This window comes from Camellia sinensis, chromosome 3, assembly GCF_055761805.1.
Source record: "Camellia sinensis isolate YWXY chromosome 3, ASM5576180v1, whole genome shotgun sequence".
NCBI classification, from domain to species: Eukaryota; Viridiplantae; Streptophyta; class Magnoliopsida; order Ericales; family Theaceae; genus Camellia; species Camellia sinensis.
The window spans coordinates 45,878,947-45,886,014 of NC_138963.1; positions in this window are offsets into that span (position 1 = coordinate 45,878,947).

Here is a 7,068-nt window from a genome sequence, read left to right on the forward strand (position 1 = left end):
GATTTCCTAAAAGGACTAGAACTATTTGGGTTGTGAGGCTCAACAGAATCATTCCTCGCAGCTCCCATTCCTTCCACATTTTCCTCCAATTTGAAGGAAGCATCGTCATCGCCCGCCTGTTCTGGAGTATTATCATACTGCCAACAACTGTTTGGAAAAAGAGAAAAAGGAAAAGAAAATTCATTATTTTACATTTTAGAACTACTACATGTAATAAACAATTTAATCAGCAGTAAACAAATTCTGGGTGCACTGCTTGTTTGGCCTATGAGTTGCATGACTAGTCGAAAACAATGAATTGAAAATTTTCATATATTTAGTTATTTTTATTTTTATTTTTCAGATTGAAACAATAATATCAATCTATTGTAATTATTTTTTTTCTGTTTGTGATGATTTGAGAAGTTCAAATTAGGAGATTCATAAGGAGTAAATGATAAATAAATATAGATAAGTGAAATATTTTTTTATGTAAATTTTTATTGAACTTCTTGAATGTCCTGAGTAAAATTTTTAAATCCGTCACTAACCACCAATACAAGAAAATACTGCAAATTCGAGGATAAAAAAGGCGATAATAATTCTGCACGTATATGAATCAAACACCATGTTTCTTTCTCAAAGTTAATTAAAGTTACCGAAGTAGTACCTGCATGAAACAGCATCATTGGCAATTCTGCTTCCAGAATAGCTGATATGCAGACCTTCTCTGTGTTCAAAATATATGGGTACCAAATGAAGGGTACTGATATGCAGACCTTCCAGAATAGCTGATATGCAGACCTTCCAGAATAGCTAATTATGACCTTTTTTTTTTTTTTTTTTTAATTATGATCTATTGTGATCTTAATTATAATTTGATTATGATTTTGATTATACATATTGTAGTATTATTTATGATTTATTGCGATATTAATTATGTTATTATTTTAGTTATGATCTAAGAACTAAGAACTCTTTGATTATACATTATGTGGTGTTTAGTTATAACTCTTTTTTGTTTTTTTTTTTGTTTGTTTTTTTTTTTTTTTTGTTATGACTCCCATGAAATTGAATTATAACATTTCTGAGAATCAATCTCAAAAATATTATAATTTACATATAATACCCACCTCTTTGAGCATTACCCCCCAAAAAATATATAAAATGAAGTGACATATGGACGTACAATATTTATTATTTTTTTCAAATGCGGTCATATTTTTCAGCAATTATATTTTTTCATCGATCATATTTCTTCAACAACTATATTTTAAAAGTTGTATATTCTAATCCCACATTTCCCATTATAAATGAGACCATCTCCCCTCATTTAACTAGATTAGATAAGACCACTCAATAATATTGTTAAATATAATAGTTATATATTTTTTTATCATACACATCATATTATATTAATTATCATATTTAAATTTCTCTTCTCCTATATAAATAAGGCTTATATACACAAATATTAAATATATACATAATATAATATTATCTTTATCTCTCTTTTGAAACATGATATCAGAGTTATAGGTTAAACTCTTGGTGTTCTTTGTTTACTGACAGGTGACAACCTTATCTTGGCCACCCTCGGATCTCGACTCGATTCACTGCCATATTTTTCTATCAGTATCGTTTCATAATAATCTCCTCCTTTCTCCGTTAATTTCTCTATATTCCACTATTACTAGCCAAAGTTCCGCTACATCTCCCAACTCCGGCCATAGCCGCCATCTCATACCGTTGCCCACAAACCCATTGCCATCTCAATATCATACTACATATTTTATTATTATTTTTTCATTACCTTCAACTGCAAATCCAATCGAACCACCAATTTTCTATTTTTCTCCTTAGTTTATCACATAAGTTTTGTTCTCCACTTTCATATTTTTACACATTATTTATTTATTTTTTTATTCCAACCATCACATGGGTTTGCTTCCACTAACCTATCCGAATTTTTTTATTATATATACGTAATATTAAATATATACATAATATAATATTTTCCTTCTCGATATTATAACAAATATAAATAGATTAAAAAAAATTTGAGAACAGCTAAACTGGCACCTACTTTGCAGAAAAAAGAAATAATATTTATCACCATATTTGTTTCATCCACTTGCTTCATTTTCTATAGGTATACCTCAATTCGAGGCTGAATTAGTCTTAAGTCAAGAAATCAAAATTTGCACCTCATGTTTTTTACATGCCGAAAATTTTAAGTTCTATCAAAATTTTCAACTTTGAACGTTGCATTACAATACACCTGAGAAATTATATAAAAATGAATTTTTTTAATTAAATATTTAAGTAATATGTCATAGTAGTGCGCCGGTGGTCCCATGCGCTGGGTCCACCATGAAATTGAGACGACTCCATCCGTTGAACATGTTGATTACGTTAAAAATTATTCAAATAAACAATAGCAAAAACTTTTTTGAAAAATGTTTTACATCACTAATTTAATACTATTAATATATCACTAATTTAATACTATTAATATATCACTAATGAGGTGACATTATATGAACCCTGTCGTTTATGTGATGGTTTGACTTTATTTTATTTTTTGTTTTTGTTTTTATTTTTTTTTTCCTTACACTGTCAACTTATTAGAGCTAATATTAGTGTTACAATTTTAATAATCTATATCACCACTGAACTTTTTTAATAATAAAGACTTCAATCTAAGTTTGCATAATAGCAATTTTACACTAGATGATAAATTTAAAATAAATATTAAATTAGTGCACAACATTATGGCCTCGTTTGTTTTCAGAGATAGAATGGAGGAGATTAATAGTAAGAGAATTGATAGTGAGGAATTGTTAAATTATTTTTATACAAAATAATAAAACAAATAAAAAAATTAAACATTATATTTAAAAAAAATAAAAAAAATTCTAATCCCCTCACTATTTTTCTAATACCATCTCTACCTCCTCCTTACTAATCCCCCTTCCAAAGAGACTACTAATATCAAGGGATTAATAGTTCCCTCCCCATCTCTCAAAACAAACACCCCAATTAATAATCTCAATCCCCTCCCTATAACTCCAAACAAACGGGCATATGGGGTTATTGAAGCAGGGGAGACGTTTTAGCGGGTTTTTCGCAGTAGTAAAATGGAAAGAACCAGTTTGTGGTAGACGCTCTCAGGCAAATAAACCCTCTGCACTTATATATACTAATAATAATAATAATAATATTAAAATGATCATATATTTGGGTATCATAATTAAATACAAAATTATTTTGGGAAAATTATAAAAAAATTCCGAGATTTGAGTATTGTAACAAAATAAATCATGAATTATTAATTTTATTAATTTAAATCCTAATCTTTTGATTTGTTTTAAATCTAAACAATTCATCTATTTTTGTTTAGTAAAATTAACATAAAAAATATTTTAGTCATTAAACTCAATATAGGTACACATAGAATGTCTAAAATATTATTTTTCATTGATTTTTATGACTAAAATATCATTTTTTCTGGGATAAATTACAAATAAACTCCATGAGGTTTGATTAAACTACAAATCGCCTCCTGTGGTTCTGGAAATTACATTCACTTCCTGAGGTTTCTAATTTTCTAACAAATCGCCCATTTTATTAATAAATTATTAAGTTAATTAATAGTTTTTAATAATGTTATAAATATGTTTCAATCAATAATTTAGGTAATTTTATTATTGTTTAGGAGAGTGATTATGAATTTCTTTTTTTTAGTTAATTTTGTTAAATAATTTTTTTTAACAATTTGTAATTTTTCAAACTACAGCAGACAATCTGTACTTTAAGGAAACTTCAGTGGGTGTATTTGTAATTTACCCTTTTTTCCGTGAATTTTACTTAATGAAAATAGGCAAATAGTTTATATTAAAAATAAATTAAAATTTTAAGATTTAAATTGATAAAATTTAAAACTCAAGGTTTAATTTGTTATAAAGGTTAAACTCTAGGATTTTTTTTTGGTAATTTTTTCAATTATTTTTGATTTGTTATTTAACTTCAAAAATTTAAAATCATTATATGATAATAGTTTGAAAAATATTATCTTAATCTTGAATACGTTCTAAGCATGATAGTTTTTGTTTTCAAAATTAATTACTCTAGAAGATATTTCTAAAGTAAAGAAAACACTCGAATTTATTACTGAATTATATATAAAAATATATTAGATCTATTCCCAATGGTTGCATATATTATTAATAAGGGATACACTCCTCTCCAGGCCGCCAATCGGTGTTGTTGAGAAATAGTGGGCTTTGATGTAGATCCATCTCAACGATACAAATAATTTATTGTATAGAGTTTGTCGAGTATATTATTCTTGAAAAAAATATTAATTGAATATCAATAGACATTTGATCAGATTATATTTCTGTCAATAACAAGTATGATTTTCAAAATAAATTATTGACAGACATATGATCTGATCAAGTGATTATCGATATTTGATCAAATTGATTTTTTATAGGTATGATGTACTAGATGGGTCTTAAATATTACATAGTTTGAATTATCAAAATGAGCTTAAATTAGGACCCACCATAATCTAACAACACCCTCCGATCCATTTGCAAACAGGAGAAGAACATGTCCCTATCGATAATACTTGTACTTTGCCAAAAAAAAAAAAAAAAAAAAACTAAAACTAAAATTGATAAAATCATACCTAATATCAACGTCACAAGAAAATTAAGTAGGCCTCGTTTGGGAACAGACTAATTTAGTAATTTTTTAGTTATTTGGCTAAAATATGAGCTAAAAAAACTTGTATGCTTGGTATGATTTTTTGATTTTTTATAAAAAGATGTGCAAAAAGTATAGAGAAAATAGAATCTTTGAATTTTTGGTATGGATTGTTAGCTTTTTGACTTTTTTAATAATTTTTTGACTTTTTAACTAATCCAGCTGCTTCCCAAATGAGGCCTAAATTAACTACAATATCAATTGGAAGGATATGTCAGAAAAACTTGCATTCAAAAACTTAATTAGTTGTTTTATATCACAAAAAGCAAGATTTATATGTATGATGTGCAAATGTATACCGGTGATGGTTTGGTAATTATTCTTTTATTTTTTTATATTTGACGTAAATATATAAGGGTTGTTTGGTAACGATTTTTTTTAATTAACTTTTTGTTTGTTTTGTTTTTTTAACTTTTTGGTTTTAGAATGACAAATTTTTTGTTGACTTTTTTGACTATTTGGCTTTTTTGATTTTTTTTTTTTTTTTTTTTGGTCTTTTTGTGATTATTTAGTCTAGGAAATTTGCCAAACCAGGGCATAGTTGCGGATCTCACTTTTACATAATAAATATTTTAATAACACATTTTAATTACACTATTAAAATAAAATACTCTCCCTCTCTAAGGTTTTTTTTTTTTAGAATATAGAAAACATTTATATTAAAACAACAACCTACAAAAACAAGATCTCAAAGGACCATACAAACTATACAACAAACGGAAAACAATAAATAAATTCTTCAAAAAAACCAATTATGATATAAGAAAAATCACTGATTTTTTCAAAGATGTGATCTAGAAAGTAAGATCTACATTACACCAAGCAAGATTTTCTTGAAAGCCCGTTGTCCCTGTTACATCATCCCCGTCGCCACTGCTCAACTCCGCTGCCACTATCATACTTCGGACATCACTGGGAATTAGAGTTGAGAGGAAGGATACCTATAATGGTATAAGAGAAGGCTGGAGAGAGAAGAGAACTATTATGGATGTCGAAAATCTAAAAATCTATGTCAAAATCAAGAAAAAACAAAAAAAACTCAAACTCCTATTTCAGACATAAAAAAATTCAGATCCATACCTATAAATTTATATTTTAAGAGTATAAATCTACGCACAAAATTAAAATACACTTATTATTTTCTATCAGATAACACATGTTTTACAAAATTTCTAACTACCCTATTAAAAATAGGGAAATTTGGCTATAAACCCCCTTTACCTTCCTTTCATTATTAGAAGGATTAAGAAAAAAATTATACTTTCTAAACCCCCTCATAATTATAAAATCTTGCATAAAGGAAAAAATTTATTATTTAAATATTTTACCAGACTATTATACCCTCACATATACACAATCCAGATACAAAATTTATCTTCTCTCTCGTCTCTCACTTCTAACCTTAGCTTCCTCTATGGCCGGAGCTGTGTCATTCCTAAGCTCCGACGATCTCTCTCTGCATCTTCTCAACTCTCCTCCTTCAACTCTCCTTCAACTGTTCATCTTCTATCTCGTCTCTCTCTTCTAATCCTAGCTTCCTCCATGGCCGGAGCTGTGGAGAACTTGCAAATCGCACTGATACATATATATATATATATATATATATATATCTATATATATGTGTGTGTTTGTGTGTTTTGAGATTTGAATTCGAATATATATGTGTTTTGAGATTTGAATTCGAATATATATATATATATATCTACATATTCTGATCTGTAATATATATATATATATATATATGTGTGTGTGTGTGTGTGTGTGTTTGTGTGTTTTGAGATTTGAATTCGAATATATAGATTTTTGAAAGCTCAAAGTTTGAAAAATCTGTAAAATCTGAAAAATCTAAAGAACCGGGGTATGAAAAATTGAGATTTCTCTAAAATTTTCAGATTATAGGCCTGATTCAAGGATTATAGGCATGATTCAATATTTTTCAAAGTAAACATCGATTGATTCAAGGATTATAGGCCTGATTCAAAGCTCAAAGCTCAAAGTTCCATCGATTTTTCAGAGTAAACATCAAATTTCATTTGATAGAACCAGAGTAAAATTTTACTCAGGTTCTATTGCTCTGTTTTTTTCATTTGACAGAACCACAGTAAAATTTTACTTTTATACAGAGTAAAATTTTACTTTTAACTTCAGAGTCTTACAGTTTATTTATTTTTCAGAGTAAAATTTTACTTTTATACAGAGTAAAATTTTACTTTTAGTTTCAGAGTGTAAAATTTTACTCTTATTCATAGTAAAATTTTACTTTTATACAGAGTAAAATTTTACTTTCACACAGAGTAAAATTTTACTTTTAGTTTC